Genomic DNA, 16,055 nt, shown 5'->3' with positions numbered 1-16,055 from the left:
GAAGCAACTACGGTCTGTGTGACTGAGTTTTGGGTAGAGATAAAGGCTTGAGAGTCACTGGTGCTGGGCCTCCTCCGTCCTGCAACTGGTCATTCCAGTGAGGGCTGACTATACATATGGAGAGCTCGCTATTGAGACCTCGGGTTTGGGGGCTGGGGCTCGGTGGTGGTGCACTTAGTAGGGCGCACATGATACCACACATGAGGTTTAAGCCCCCAGTTCCCATTGTAGGGAGGAAGCTTTACAAATGTCAGACAGTGCTTTGGGTGTCTCTCCTTATCTCTGTCTGTTTCTCTCCCTCTCTATCTGTGTCTCTCACCCTCTGTGAGAAAGAAAGAAAAAGAGGAAAGAAAGAAAGAAAGGAATAAAGAGAGAAAGAAAGAAATTGCCATTGGGAATGGTGGTGCTGTGTAGACGTGAAGCCCCAGTGATGGCCTGGTGGCACCAAAAAAACCAACCACCGAAGTGACCTAAGGGTTCATGGGCTCTAAGGCTCGCTCACCGCTCCAAGCATTCGCGGCTCTGCGACTGGGCGGCTACTGCTGCGTTTTATCGTTTCCACCCAGCTAATGTCGATTTTTTATCAGTTTGGCTTTGTCATTCATGCCAGTCAGCAGCATCCAAATGAGCCTTTCTTGGCGGGTTTAATGCCTTGTCTCCCGCCATGCTGTCGGGGCATCTGACTTGAGCTGCCAGGAGGGCTTGCTTTATTGCTTAGCCAGTCAAAGTCTAAAGTACTTCAAGACATTTAAAAGTGGAATCAGTGATCGAAATTTCAATTTTGTTTTGGAAGAGAATTGTCACCAGGCCCAGAGCTCAGAAAATGGGTGAACACACCCCTCTCCCCCCTTTTTTCAGACATTGGTTTGAGTGCAGCCAGATACAAGCTACCTTTATTGCTGTGTCAACATGTGTTGACTCCTTGAAGCTCATCTATATGCAGGTGCTGCTTCTGAAGACTCCTTGGGTTCTCCTTATTGATGATTAGCCTTTCTTCTTATCTACTTTGCTAAATGGAGCGGCCAAGGGCTGTTTTTAACCTGTCTGTCCGGGGAACAGTTTCTCCTTCACTCTCAGTACCAGTGGTTTGCAAGAAGCTAATTTCAACCCCTTTGCTTCCGAGCTGGGCCCCAAGTCAGGTGTGTTCAGTGAACAGCACAGATTTGATGTAGGGGTGAGCACCTTATCTATTAGCGTTGTGGAAACACTCGAAGTTGTGTTTTCAAATAACCTTCCTGCAGAGGTGCGGGCAGAATATAGGAAACCCACAAGAGATGGTGTGGTTCCTGGGGTTACTTATAATGTGGCATTGGTTCTGCTGTAGGTTGTAGAGGCAAAACTGAGGAGCTGGGGACCAGTGAGAAAGAGCCCCTGGAAGGCTCTGCGATACCTGTGGTCCAGGTCCAAGCCCCAGTATTCTGCCTGGGGCTACTCGTGCACTGAAGGGGACTTTGGGGCTGTGGTCTCTGTGTCTGTCTGCAGATGTTGACCGAGAGTGGTGAGGCCTGACGGTGACACACAGATAAGCAGACAAACAAAACCCGAAAACATCAAGGAACCGTTACTAGAACTCAGAAAGAGAACGATGTGCAGAGGAACCTGCACAGGCCCTGCGTCTGTTAGCGGAGAGAGAGGCACAGCTGACTCGCGCAGCTCCTCACCCAGCTGAAGGTGTTCAGCATGTGCAGCAACTCACGCCGATTGACAGTCAGTCTGGAACCTTAAAAAAGATTTATTTATTTATAGAACAGGGGAGAGAGGGAGAGAGAAGACGAAGAAGAGGAGGAGGAGGAGGGGGAGGGGAGGGGAGGAGAGGGGAGGAGAGGAGAGGAGAGGAGAGAGGACACCAGAGCATCACTGTGGCACATACAATGCTGTGAGTTGACCTAGGACCGCATGCTTTTAACTCCAATGTTCTAGCCACTATGCTACTGCCTGGGCCAAAACCTGGGACTTTTGATGCAACAATTAGGAAACAGCTTCTCTTTTCCACTGGGATTTCTGTGGAAAACCAGCCTGGAAACACTAGCAGCCGTCTTGTCACCAGCCTGGAGAGAGGAAAGCAGAGCAGAGATAGAAGCACATTTTCGGGAGTCGGGCGGTAGTGCAGCGGTTAAGCGCAGGTGGCTCAAAGTGCAAGGACTGGCGTAAGGATCCGAGTTCGGGCCCCCGGCTACCCACCTGTAGGGGAGGTCGCTTCACAGGTGGTGAAGCAGGTCTGCAGGTGTCTGTCTTTCTCTCCCCCTCTCTGTCTTCCCCTCCTCTCTCCATTTCTCTCTGTCCTAGCCAACAATGACGACATCAATAACAACAACAACAACAAAAAAAGCGCAACAAAAAGGGAATAAACAAATATTAAAAAAAAAAGAAGTCCATTCTCAGTGACACCATTAGGCACATTGAGCCAGTTAGGCTTGAAGACTATGCATAAAATTTTTGGTCAGGGGCTGTTAATTCCCCCTCTGCTTCAACCAGTCACAGTTCTGGCTCTTATGTCTGGCAGATGCATGGTTTGCACAGTTCAGTGTGCTGCAGAACTCAACTCATGGAGCCTTCAGTGACCCTGTCATGAGACTCCTGACACTCTTTTCACTTAATCTGGCCTCTTTGGTCTGTGCAGGCATCAGGTCCTGCCATTTTTCTTCTCTTCTCTTCTCTTCTCTTCTCTTCTCTTCTCTTCTCTTCTCTTCTCTTTTCTTTCTTTCTTTCTTTCTTTCTTCCCTTCCCCTCCCTCCCTCCCTCCCTCCCTCCTTCCTTCCTTCCTTCCTTCCTTCCTTCCTTTCTTCCTTCTCCTTTTTTTTCCTTCTCCAGCTGCAGCCAGTTCCTTGGCTGTCCTGAGAGCCAGGGTGTCAGTGACCCCGATGAATCATGGAGCAATATTCTGAATCCGGAATGTTATGAATTCATTGTACTTTGGGAGAGACAGTATTTCAAAATGTGAATGAAAACAATGCAGGTTTGCTTTGGTAGGGAGGGAAAACTAGAATAAACACAGGTTGAGTTTGAGATATTGAAATGTGTGTAGAGGTATTAAATGTTGTGTGTGTGTGTGTGTGTGTGTGTGTGTGTGTGTAAAGGTCCTTTTCTTCCTCCTCTTTTATTTGGTAGGACAGAGACTGAGAGGGGGAAGGGGAGATAGGGAGGGAGAAAGAGAGATGCATTCAGCATACTTCACTGCTTGAACCCAGGACCTTGCAAAGGTAATGTGTGCACCACTGCCTGGCCCCTCAAGAGGTAATTTTTAAAATTATGTTTTTCACCAGTAAGAAAGCAAAGAAGCAGTTTGTGTGTGGAAGGTCTGCGGCTTGAGCTTCCCCCAGCCATCCTCTGAGGCGCTCTCGCTCTCTCAGTCTGCACAGAACAGGGTGAAGATTCAGTGCTGGTGGAGCTGGCAGGGAAGGAGGAGGGGGAGAGGAGGGGAAGAGCAGAAACTGCTCAGAGAACCCTGTAATCTTGGGCCCAGGTTCTTCCACTCAGTAGCTGTGCTGCCTTGGCTTAATCTGACTTCCTGTTTCCTCCTGTGTGAAACCGGGATAATAAGATCCTCCTCTGAGCACTGTTGTGAGGATTAAATGGGACCCAGTGACTAAAACTCCCAATGTCATGCTTGGTGGACGTCTTCATGTATAGTAAAAACATCCGTGAGGACAGATCTGGACAGGTCGGAGAGCAACTTAGCAAAGATTCAGCTTTAAGTCAGCTTGATGCCTGGCACCGTATGGCAAATGCTAGTCCCTTTCTCCTTCCTGTTCTCCCCTGGAGTCTTCCGTCTCTCAGCTCGAGTCCTCCACGTACTCAGCAGGCACTCACAGGTGATGTGAGGTGATGTGAGCAACCTCAGCTTGGAATCACTCCAGCTTGACTTCATGACCCAGTAAGCCCGTCTCTGAGATTAGTCTCAAAAACAGTCTTTAAAAAGGGACAAAGTGCTTGTGCAGGGTTTTTATTTATTTATTTTTTAGATTTACTTATTTATTAATGAGGTGGGGTGGAGGTGGGGAGAGAACACGTTGAAGCAGCACTCTGGCTGTTGTGATGCTGGGGCTTTGACTCAGATGCTCATGTTTGGGAGTTCAATACCTTATCCCCATTGTAGCACCTCCCAGGCCTCTTCTAGTGTGCTGTTTACCAAGGAATTATTAACTCCACAAATATCCAATAATGAGGTCAGTTCAACATGGTAACTAACTACATGGGTTATCTTCAGTTAGTGAAATGATCATCTAAAAGGTTATAAAAGCAACTCAGAAACTGTTAGTGGCTTAAAGTTAAGACAAACGATATATAGAAATTGTTCCTGCAGTTTGAAACATCATTACTCAAGCTTGTGTATCATGGACACAGCTGGGGGTCTCTGTCTCCTAGGTGCTACACAGACTTCGTATTCAGGTGGGAAAATCTAAACTTGCACAACTCAGCTTATTTTAAAAAATCGAGTGTAAACATTTAGCAAGACCACTAGAGAGAGAACAGCAAAACAAACAAAAACTCATTCAGTGGAGTAACAGGGATTGTGATGTTTTTGATAGTGCTTTTCAACTCCTGTCGATGAGTACAGTAAGCAGTAATTAGATAATTCTGTCCCTGTTTAAAGTAAATATTCACAATGATTTAAATTGGAGCTACAGAATGATCCTCCTTTGTTTAGGAAAAATGAATGATTTTTGGATGTGAAGAAAAATGAATGAAAGATGTAAAGTATTGAGAATAAGGTCTGACACAGAGTGAATAAACATTAAGTGAGTTCATAGCGTCACCATTATTATCAGTGAGACATCACTCTTGCATACATTAACTCAAACCTCACAAAAATGCGGGGGTGGGCTGAGGGGAAAGGGACTATTAGTCTTCTAATTTTAGGGATGGGGAGATACAGAGAAATGAGGTCACTTGTGTAGGGTCACATTACTAGCAGGTGGTAGAACTGGAGTCTTGAGGTCTAGAGTCTTACAGTTGCGACACGGTAAATTCTTATTAAGCAGACTACTACCTGAGGGGCTTGTGAAAGAGAAGACTGAATGGCCAGCTGAGCTCTCAGCAGAGAACAGCCTGTAGGCCTCTAGATGTCCAGGAAAGGAAGGGGATGGAGAGGGCTGAGGAAGAGGGAGAGGGGAGCGGGGACCTTGTTTCTGCATCTTCTGGAATCGGGGAGTGGAGAGATTGAGCAGGGGCATGGACGGACTCAGTGCTCATGGAGGGGCTGGAGAGAGGACAGTCACGGCAGACGTGTCCCCAAGGTCTGACAGATAGGGGCGGGGTCTGAATCATATGGGTCCCTCTCAACTTCTAGGGCCTTACAACGGGAAGACTGTCTGAGGTATTGCCAGAAACAAAATACTCCCATCCCTCCAACTTAGAAACTAGGAAAAAAACAAAAGCGTCTGATGCAAGTGCACTGCCTTCTGATGTTTCTTTAGGCAGCTCATACTCACTCCAAATCTGTGGAAATGTTCCCGGACAGATGCGAACTCTGCATGCTCCCGGGGCCTGCTTAAGGCTACATTACCCTGTCCTCTCAGGTTCCCCCCACTCCCTCACACACCCCAAGGTATCCCCTACTCTAGCTAGTGGCCAAGGGGGCCTGTGCAACTGGGCAAGGCCAGCATGGCCTCAGAAACTGAGCCAGGTAGGAGAAGGCTTCAGTGATCAGGACCCAGGTTAGGGCTGGCATCCAGGACCATACTTAAGGAATCCCCCCCAGGTGCTGGAATTGGAGGGAAAAGCCAGACTGAGGTTCAGAAGCAGAGACCATCAGAATGAATCCTCGCCCTTTGTCAGAAGCATGTGAGAAGCTTTGGTCTAAAAAGGGAAATCCAATGCCAGAGGCAGCTATGGCAGCTAGGATATGGAGCCAGGAATCTGAGAAGCAGGGAGGTGAGAGCAAAAAATAGTAGGTTCTTGCTCAGTAGGATTGATCCAGGACTCGCTCTGGTGGGTCAGCTGGGCACGTGGTGAGAGTGTGGGCCAGAGAGGGAAGACACCCAGGAGATGTGTCTCAGCCTCACCTGAGTTTCTGATAATAGCTGACATGGTCTAGGCACAGTCTGCTCTGGTAGGCCAAGTTGAACCTATGAGAGAGGGAAAGGCAGGCTGGAGACAAAGATGGTTCTTGAAAGATGGTGCTGGGTGGAGGAACAAGTCTGGGCACTGGGACCTCAGCACTGTGAGGCCTGCGTGCTCAGACCTGTGTGAGAGCATAGGGCTGGGGGAGAGAGTGACCCATGAGTGCCAAGGCCCAGATGTGTAGCAGATGTTGCAGGCAGCTTTGGACGGCTCCTCAGAGGACTTGCCCACACCTGGACCAGCTGCCAGATTCAGGTTACGGGGCTGGTTTCTAGCACAGAGGCAGCCTAAGAACTTCCCTTTTCGTGAGCTTTTCCCTTCTTGAAATGTTTTCTAGCTCCAGATAGCCACATCTGGGTGAACGAATGTATTCTGAGCCAGGCTTTGCAAGCTGAATTTATGACACATCTAGGCAGAAAGCAAAACGCCCCAGTCAGTCATTCACTCACTTCCTCTTGTGGGTGAATTCTGCGAGTCTTTCATTTGAGCTATGGAACGAGCTTCTCTAGCACACACAGACCTGTCTGTCAGTGCGCCTTTGGCTGCTCAGATAAATCCTTGGCATCTCAGAGGATGTCCTCGGCTCACCTCTGAGGCCACGTGCTTTCTCTCGCAGGCAACTTTGCTGGCTGCTTCCTGGAACAGGCGGGGACACAGGGCGATGTTCTGTGGAGAAGGCTGTGCCTGTGAACACACATCTAGATGCATAAGCTGCAGTGTACCATGGTGCCAGAGGGCTTACCTTGTCCTCTGCTTGTGCCTGCCTTCAAGAATGCTAGCTTAATGGCTACATGTTTTCAGGGCACTCCTGTCCTCCCAAGCTAGGGCTCTGGCTATGTTTCCAAAGAAGGGCTTCTGAAGCAGATGCAGCGGGCTGACTGCCAAGGCTGGCAGAATGAGACAGCGCTTGAAATAAATTCAGGGTGTTTGTTTGCTTTCAGACCCTTCTCTACCACATCACAGATGAGTCAGATGGCTTCTCACCCCAGATTCTGTTTTTACCTCCTTTCTGATTCAGAAGCAGTAGTGGGAGGATTTTATAGGGCTTACAATACATCCTCAGAATATATAGTTTTGTATTTTGAGTTTTCACAAAGAATAGGGATTCTCTCATTCTTTAACACAGTTGGGAATTTTGATTGGTTTTATTTTTTTCTGTTTTAATTCAGACTTGGTTGTGGAGAGAGTATTAGGTAGCATGTCAGGAGACTTAGGGTCAAATCTCTGCTTTGTTTATTAGTAACTTGGATTTGGGGCAAGTCATTTCACCACGCTGGTGAGCTTCCTGGTGGGTAAAATGGAGAATCAGTTCCCAAAGGAAGCAGAAAGTGTCCCTCTGGCAAAGCTGACTCCTCCCTCTCTGTAATCATGGAGTCTGAACCCTGCCCTTCACCCTTCACATTCTGTTTCTTTTTCCCCCTTTATTGGGGGATTAATGTTTTACATTAGGCAGTAAATACAATAGTTTGTACATGCAGAACATTTCTCGGTTTCCCACATAATAATGCAACCCCACTAGGTCCCCTGTCACCCTTTTCACGTCCTGGTTTTATTATGACAAGTTTGATCACTTCTGCAAGTGCTTTGAAAGTTAAAATGCTATATTACCAAGAGGGGTAATTATTATCAGCCCTCATTTTTTCTTCTTCTATCTTCTCCACAATTAGCCATTGCTATCCTAGCCAAATTGTTTCACTCTGGCTTCGATGGTCATTCATAATAACTTTTATATTTGATTTTCTTTGGAAGAGAGGGCCATACTTAATTTTTTTCATTTGGAGACTTTATTTATTAACACAGGATAGAGACAGACAAACAGACAGATGGATAGGTTGGTAGAACCACAGCATCACTCTGGCACATGGGGTACCGGGGATTGAACTCAGGACCTTATGCTTCTAAGTCCAGCACCTTACTCAGTGTACCACCTCCCAGGGTCTGTTCATACATTCTTATTATGATGAAACAGACATCATAAAATTATTTTAATCATTTTCAGGAGCACAATTCAGTAACATTCACTTTACTATGCAGCTGTCATCTTCATCTGTCTCCAGAGGTTTATTTCATCTTCCCAAGGTGAAATTGGACTTACTAAGCGACAATTTGCCACTCCTCCTCCCCCAGCTCCTGGCCATCATCTCTCGCTTCTGTACTCTAAGTGCTTGATGCAGATGAGTCCTCCAATAACTGTCCTTTTGTGTTTGGCTTGTCTTATTTAGCATGATGTTGTCAAGGACCATCCAAATCTGCTTTGGTTTTAGGTAAAACTTCCAACTATTTTAGAGCAATAGATATTTTATTTAAAAATTGTGTGTATTTTTTTGGTACTGAGAATGGAACCTAGGGCTTAAAATGTGTGAAACATGGAGTTCCCACTGAACTCCGTCGAGTCCTAGATTTAAAAAAGTGACAGTGATCCAACATTTTCTCTAAGAAACTATTATAAATTAGGAGGGAAACACTAACTAGATACACCCACCTTTCTGTTTGGTGTTATTTGCTGCTATAAAGTTAAAGGTTTTAGATCTGTTTCCAGCCACAGTTAATTTCCTTTTGCAGATAAGAAATCCAGTCCATTGGATGTCAGGATCTGAGTCTCAGAGCAGGAACTCAGTGGGACTCCCCCATGGCATGTGGAGTTGGGCAACACTCTTCCTCCTCCGTGTTTGTTTGTGTCTGATGATTCGCCCAAGTATCTAAGAACTTCTGAAAAAGAATACTTCGCCCATGTTCACAAATGGACTTTAAGCTGATAGTGTCATAGCTGATTGTTGGGTGGGTGAGTGGGTCTCAACAAATCTAGGTTTCAGCAAGGCAATTTGATTTTTAAAAAATTTTTATTTATAGGGAGTCGGGCTGTAGCGCAGCGGGTTAAGCGCAGGTGGCGCAAAGCACAAGGCATAAGGATCCCGGTTCGAACCCTGGCTCCCCACCTGCAGGGGAGTCGCTTCACAGGCGGTGAAGCAGGTCTGCAGGTGTCTGTCTTTCTCTCCTCCTCTCTGTCTTCCCCTCCTCTCTCCATTTCTCTCCGTCCTATCCAACAACGACAACAACAATAAAACAAGGGCAACAAAAGGGAATAAATAAATAAAATAAATATTAAAAAATTTTATTTATAAAAAGGAAACATTGACAAAAACTATAGGATAAGAGGGGTACAACTCCACACAGTTCCCACCACCAGAGCTCCGTATCCCATCCCCTCCCCTGATAGCTTTCCTATTCTTTATCCCTCTGGGAGTATGGACCCAGGGTCACTGTGGGATGCAGAAGGTAGAAGGTCTGGCTTCTGTAATTGCTTCTCCGCTGAACATGGGTGTTGGCAGGTGGATCCATACTCCCAGCCTGCCTCTCTCTTTCTTTTAGTGGGGCAGGGCTCTGGGGAATCGGGGCTCCAGGACACATTGGTGGGGTTGTCTGCCCAGTGAAGTCCGGTTGGCATCATGGTAGCAGCTGGAACCTGGTGGCTGAAAGAAGAGTTAGCATATAGAGCCAAATTGACTAATCATGAATCTAGAGGCTGGAAGGAATAGTGCAGATGACGATTTGGGGGTCTCCGTTTTGTAGTTAGTAGGCCTATTTTAGTTATATTCCAAAGGGCCCATGACTGTACTAGTGGTTTTTTTTTTTTTTTTTTTTTTCTGAGCCTGACCTCTGATATGCAGGTGGACCCAGGTTATTGTCTGGGGAGATGATGTCATGGCTGGAGGGAGAATTCATTGAGAAGAAAACCATAGGCTGACTAGGTGAGACAGAACCAGCAGCAGGCCTGAGCTCTTGAGAGGAACACGGTTCAGATTCCTGAGTACTTTGGGAAGAATGGCCAACAGTAAAATTCAGAAGAGCTGTCTCACTAAACTCTGAAGCACTTTAGAGCCCAAAGAGACCCTGTAGGAATGTTAGAGCATCAAGAGGGGACCATTCTCCTGCACGTGGCGTTGACTGGGGAGTGGCACTGTCCTGAGCCCAACGCAAATCTGTAGGAGCAAGTCAGAGCGTGGAGAAAGGGGCCATTCTCCTCCTGCACGTGACATTGACTGGTTCCTCCAGCTCAGCCCGTAGTGCAGTGATAGCTCTGAACTTTTCAGAAGCTTTGTGGCGGGCAGGAACCTAGCTCCTAGGCCTGCCAGAGGGCACACTAGCAGCGCTGGCTCGCATGGAAAGAGCTTGTAGCTTGTGGAGACCTGGGCTGATCTGTGTTTTTATGTAACGCTCTCTGAGACTTCTGAAAAGTGCTGAGAATGGGGGACACTTCAGAAGAGTCTGCAACTTTTGACTGACAGGATGGGGGACTGGACCCCAGTTCCATGGAATTCAGATATTAATGTGAATGCAGTGGAATTCAGACATTAGTGCAAATGCAGTGGAATTCAGACATTAGTGCAAATGCAGTGGAATTCAGACATTAGTGCAAATGCAGTGGAATTCAGACATTAATGCAAATGCAATGGAATTCAGACATTAGTGCAAATGCAATGGAATTCAGACATTAGTGCAAATGCAATGGGATTCAGACATTAGTGCAAATGCAGTGGAATTCGGACATTAGAGCAAATGCAGTGGAATTCAGACATTGGAGCAAATGCAGTGGGATTCAGACATTAGTGGAAATGCAGTGGAGTTCAGACATTAGTGCGAATGCAGTGGAATTCAGACATTAGAGCGAATGCAGTGGGATTCAGACATTAGTGTAAATGCAATGGGATTCAGACATTAGTGCAAATGCAGTGGAATTCAGACTTTAGAGCAAATGCAGTGGAATTCGGACATTAGTGGAAATGCAGTGGAATTCGGACATTAGTGGAAATGCAGTGGAATTCAGACATTAGTGCGAATGCAGTGGAATTCAGACATTAGAGCGAATGCAATGGGATTCAGACATTAGTGTAAATGCAATGGGATTCAGACATTAGTGCAAATGCAGTGGAATTCAGACTTTAGAGCAAATGCAGTGGAATTCGGACATTAGTGGAAATGCAGTGGAATTCGGACATTAGTGGAAATGCAGTGGAATTCAGACATTAGTGCGAATGCAGTGGAATTCAGACATTAGAGCGAATGCAATGGGATTCAGACATTAGTGTAAATGCAATGGGATTCAGACATTAGTGCAAATGCAGTGAAATTCAGACTTTAGAGCAAATGCAGTGGAATTCGGACATTAGAGCAAATGCAGTGGAATTCAGACATTGGAGCAAATGCAGTGGGATTCAGACATTAGTGGAAATGCAGTGGAATTCAGACATTAGTGCGAATGCAGTAGAATTCAGACATTAGAGCGAATGCAATGGGATTCAGACATTAGTGCAAATGCAGTGGAATTCAGACTTTAGAGCAAATGCAGTGGAATTCGGACATTAGAGCAAATGCAGTGGAATTCAGACATTGGAGCAAATGCAGTGGGATTCAGACATTAGTGGAAATGCAGTGGAATTCAGACATTAGTGCGAATGCAGTAGAATTCAGACATTAGTGCGAATGCAATGGGATTCAGACATTAGGGTAAATGCAATGGGATTCAGACATTAGTGCAAATGCAGTGGAATTCATAGATATTAATTTCTTTCTTAGGGGATTAATGGTTTACAGTCAACAGTAAAATACAATAGTTTGTGTAAGTACTGCACGCTAACTGACTGGGCCACTGGAGCTCCTAAAATATTCCAGGACCTGAGCCCCCCACCCCCACCCCGGAGTCTTTGACTTTGGTGCAACACACCAGCTCCAGTCCAAGTTCTGCTTAGTGTTCTCCCTTCTGATCTTGTTTTTCTTTCTTTTTTTAAAATTTCTTTATTAGGGAATTAGTGTTTTACATTCAACAGTAAGTACAATAGTTTGTACATGCATAACATTCCCCAGTTTCCCACATAACAATACAACCCCCACTAGGTCCTCTGTCATCCTTCTTGGACCTGTATTCTCCCCACCCACCTCAGAGTCTTTTACTTTGGTGCAACACGCCAATTCCAGTTCAGGTTCTACTTGTGTTTTCTCTTCTGATCTTGGTTTTCAATTTCTGCCTGTGAGTGAGATCATCCCATATTCACCCTTCTGTTTCTGCATTTCACTTCACATGGTTCCTTCAAGCTCCATCCAAGATGGTGAGGAAGTTGAATTCACCATTTTAATAGCTGCCTTTACTGGGGAGTTGGAGGAGAGAAGAAATATATGGCTGCTGGGAGAAGTGGATTTGTCATGCAGGCACTTAACCCCGGAGATAATACTGGTAGCTGTAGAATTAGCTAACCGATTAATTAATTAAGTAAAAAATTGGTCCTGGAACAGTGGAATCAAGTAAATATGAGGCACATACAAACAAAAAGAAGCCCTGCAGCCCTGCTTCACCCCTCACGAAGCATCCCCCTGCTGGTGGGGGCTGGGAGCTTGAATCTGGATCCTTGCACATGTTAACGTGTGCTCTACCCATCCACCACCCACCCCCTTCTTCTTTTCTTTAGATATATCTGAATAGAGAGAGAGGCAGAAAAGAGGAGACAGCACAGCCTCAGAGCTGACTCTCATCTTCACAGACTCTGCGGATCTCTCTTGCTTGCCCTGCCTTCTCACGCACAGCACGCCCAGCTTTCACTACGGGCACAGAGCCCTGACACCTGCATGCATCTTATCTCGCTCAAGCTGTTGTTGACATTTTGTTACATTTGCTGTATTTGCCACCAGGACTATTGCTGGGACTCTGTGTCTGCATGATTTCACTGCTCCCAGCTGGCTGTGATTGATTTATTTGTTGATTACTTTAGGCCGAAGGAAGACGAGAGACAGAGAGGAGGCACACCTCAGCACTGCTTTACCACTTGTGAAATCTCCTCCATGCAGGTTTAAATCCTGGTCTCTGTACACAGTAAAGTGTGCACTCTACTTACTTGGGGAGCTCTCTCTTGGCCCTTATATTTGATTTAATAGAAAAAATTTTATGTTGGAAACATTTCAAAGTAAACTGTAGATTTTTGCCTCCTGATTCATTTAGTATTCAGTCTGCCTCTGAGAATCAGAATATACCTCTGTGTAATTATACCACTATAACACTTAGGAAAATTAATAGCAATTTGAAGCACCACAGACTAACCGGGCGGGCTAAATGACAGAAACGGTCATCTCCTAGTTTTGGAGACCAGACATGAAATCAAGGTGACAGCAGGGCCATGCCGCCCTCTGACAGTGTAGGAAAATCACTCGGCACCTTTTTCAGCTTTGCTGACTTGATGGCGATCTTGGCGTACAGACGCGATTCCAGCCTCCCATCACCGCATGCCGTTATACCCACAGCTCTGTGTCTCTGCGACTGTCCTCTTAATATGAATTCCAGCTCTAGTACGATCTCATTTTAACTTGTTGCATCCATAATGACCCTATTTACTTTCTTCCCCTCCCTTCCTCTATCTTTCTTTCTTTCTCCCTCCCTCCCTCCCTCTCTCTCTCTCTCTCTCTTTCTTTCTTTCTTTCTTTTTCTTTCTCCACAGCACTGATCACTGGTGCAGGGGATTGACCTTGGATTTTTGGAGGCTCAGGCGTCAGAGTTTTTTGGATGACTTAATTTCTCTTTCTTTTCTTCTTTTCTTTCTTTCTTTCACTGGTGCAGGGGATTGAACCTGGATTTTTGGAGGCTCAGGCGTCAGAGTCTTTTGGATGACCAACTTAATTTCTTCTTCCTTCTTTCGTTTCTCCTTCCTTTCCCACTAGGGTTATCAATGTGGCTTGGTGCCTGCAGTACAAATCCACCACTCCCAGTGACCATTTTTTTCCTTTTTTAGTTTTTTAAAAAAATTTTCCTTTTACTTGCTTTGATAGGACAAAGTGAGAAATTGTGAGGGAGGTAGAGATAGGGAACAGAGAGCAAGAGTCACACCTGCATCACTGCTTCAGCACTTGTGAAACTTCCACCATGAAGGTGGCAATTGGACGTCTGAACTGGGCCCTCATGCATAGTGACGTGTGCGCTCAGGTGAGTACACCACTGCCTTGCCCCAGTGATCCTATTTCTTATAAAGCCCAATCTAAGATACTAGGCCTTGGTACTTGAATATGTATTTCTGTACATGTATACAGCAGTGTGATTCATTTATCATATGAAAGAGAGGGAGAGACAGAGGGATCAAAACCGGGCCTTCACGTATGCACATCTGTCACTCTGCCCTCTGAGTCAACTCAACTCCCTGAGAACTTCAACAAATCTTTTTAGGGGACATACTCCACCTGCAGCAGAGAGGATACATTTATTTTTGTTTATTTTATTATATTTATTCATGAGAAAGATAGGAGAGAAAGAACCAGACACCACTCTGGTACACGAGCTTCTGACTGTTGTTGCCAGGCTAGTTCCCATTCACTGATAGTACTATGCTGAAGAGCCACTTGCTTTTTTAGTATATTCGTAGAGTTTTCTCCACCATGACTGAATTTTCCCCAAAACTGCCAATAGCATTACTTTGTTCTTTTAATAGTTTTCTTCATGCTGTTTTTGGAAGGCGTATTCTCTAAGGACCACTTCTGTGTTCGTAATTTTTTAAGTTTCCTTTGGAAGTTTTCTGATAATATCATATTATGCAGACAACTTATGATTACTAATGGATTATGTTTCCTCTTTTCTTTTTATTGACTCCCTTTTGTTGCCCTTGTTATTTTATTGTTGTAGTTATTATTGTTGTTGTTATTGATGTCATCATCGTCGTTGGATAGGACAGAGAGAAAAGGAAAGAGGGGGTAAGACAAAGAGGGGGAGAGAAAGATAGACACCTGCAGACCTGCTTCACCACCTGTGAAGCGACTCCCCTGCAGGTGGGGAGCCGGAGGCTCGAACAGGGATTCTTACGCCGGTCCTTGCGCTTTGCACCATCTGCGCTTAACCCGCTGCGCTACTGCCCAACTTCCGACATGTTGGATAGTATGCCAGCTCCCCCTGGCTTCTGCTTAACCATATGCCTATATAGGGATAGATTTAATCCCATTCAAAGCTTTGGTCTATTTACATAAATCACTTTTACATAAAGCACTCCCTCCAGGGCATTGGTGGTTCAGTGATAGGATTCTCGCCTGCTCCGCCCCCTCTTTGTCACACCCTGATCCCCTCCTTGTCACACTCTGATTTTCACCAGTCACTTTTCTCTCCACCCTCTCTATGTCACATCCTGTTTCCACCCTACTTGGCAAGTATATATAAAGACAGCATTGTGAGTTTTAGGGGACCTTGAGTTTAGCTTAGCTCGTCTTAGCTGCGTCCTGCATGAATAAAGAGATACTGCCTACAGCTCAACCATGAGTCCCTGGTCGTCTGTTACCCGCCCGTGAAGCTAGCCCGGCGAAAACAACATAACCCGCCGAAAACAACACCGACATCTTTTAAAAATGCCGGCTGGTGGCACACCTGGTTAAGCGCACATGTTACAGTGAGCAAGGACCCAGGTTCGAGCCCCTAGTCCCCACCTGCAGGGGGAAAGCTTTGCAAGTGGTGAAACAGTGTTGCAGGTGTCTCTCTGTCTCTCACCCTCTCCATCCCTCCCTTCCCTCTCGATTTCTGTCTCTTTCCAATAAATAAATAAATAATTTAAAAAATGCAAGTTTTAGTGTAGTAATTGGGATGTGGGCTGGGAATCAGCATTTCTCACAAGCGCCCAGGTGACCCTGATGCTGCTGACCTGAGTCAGCACCTGGAGGAGCTAAGACTAGGGGACTTCTTGGAGGAAGTGTTTTGCTACCATTATGGTGTGGTCTTTGACTTTGTAAGCCCAGAGCAGTCTAGTATGCAACCTATCCCCTGTGCTGAAAATAGGAAGTATTTTCATAACTTCTTTGGAGGCAGAACCTGATTTGAACTCACATGAGGCTATTTATATTCCTTATTTCCTATTTTGTGTGAATAGTCATGTTTGATTTCAGGAAGTTGCTTTAGACTTCACTAGACGTGTGATGTTATGAGGTACATCACTATTTTCAAGCATAGAAAAACTCTGGGCTTCAGGATAGCTCATGGTTTA

The 16,055-nt window shown here is 45.7% G+C and overlaps 1 long non-coding RNA gene across 1 annotated transcript in view; it reads left to right on the top strand.

Moving 5' to 3' along the window:
* The window catches only part of LOC132533916 (uncharacterized), a 348,313-nt gene that overhangs the window by 33,327 nt on the left and 298,931 nt on the right, over positions 1-16,055 (top strand). The window lies entirely within an intron of this gene.

Source organism: Erinaceus europaeus, chromosome 17 (assembly GCF_950295315.1).
Source record: "Erinaceus europaeus chromosome 17, mEriEur2.1, whole genome shotgun sequence".
Taxonomy (NCBI): domain Eukaryota; kingdom Metazoa; phylum Chordata; class Mammalia; order Eulipotyphla; family Erinaceidae; genus Erinaceus; species Erinaceus europaeus.
Note: the sequence above shows the minus strand (reverse complement) of the source record. Positions and strands in the feature narration are given on the sequence as shown.